We start from the raw sequence: 901 nt of genomic DNA, 5'->3' as shown, positions 1-901 counted from the left end.
AAAGCTCGAAATTGCACATTCCTGCGTTGCGTAATCTAAGGGTTAGGAATGGCCAGCCGTTTGTTTGCATATTTCGTTCCAAAATACACATTTTTGTTTGTTCGTGACTTAGTTATAACACTTTACATATTTTGCGCCAGAAATCACGCGTAATTATTTTATATGATTTTGGTTTCGAGAAATGAGGCCTAAAATTGCAAATATTTTGTGCAATTTTAGGTTGAAAAAACTGTGTGATTTCTCAGCGGTACATTTCGAAGCCCAAAACTGCACATAAAAAGGCATATCTTCGTGCTTATCTAGCAAAAATCAATATACAAGTTTGTATTCGGCCCTTTACATTTGCCTAACTATTAGATTTGTTTATGGAGATCACATCAAGATTTAATTGTGAGAAAAAGTAAATCGACTAATATACTCAACTTCCCACATTTGGCCGCTGGCCACAATCTAGCATTGGCGCGACATTTCTTCAGTTTCTCCCCAAAGAGAAGCCCCAAAAAGATAGACGTACCCTCGCTGCTTAATCTAGGCGGACAGGGAAACAGTGGTGTAAAAAGCCATTTCCCAGCCACACCACACCATGCTCAGCCCCTTCCGGAAACCCAGCAAAGCGGAGGAGGCCACCAGCACGCCCGCCCGCGCACACAAGGCCTGCCCGCCCCCGCACGGACAACGGGACAGGGCATACAAGCCGAGCCATCGCGCGCGGGAGCAGAGCAGAGGACACACGACCCAGCAAAGCGGGCAGGGCTGCCATGGCCGTGCCGCTGCCTCACCTCCCCAACCTCATCATCGCCCTTCTCCCCCTCCTGTAGACACCCATCATTGCACTCCACTCCCCCACCCCGATCGTGTCGTCGTGTCCCCAGCTCCCGCCCCCCTCTCCCACTCCCCCCTC

This window comes from Triticum dicoccoides, chromosome 3A (assembly GCF_002162155.2).
Source record: "Triticum dicoccoides isolate Atlit2015 ecotype Zavitan chromosome 3A, WEW_v2.0, whole genome shotgun sequence".
NCBI lineage: Eukaryota > Viridiplantae > Streptophyta > Magnoliopsida > Poales > Poaceae > Triticum > Triticum dicoccoides.
The sequence above is the reverse complement of the archived record's forward strand: the minus strand, read 5'-3'. Positions refer to the sequence as shown.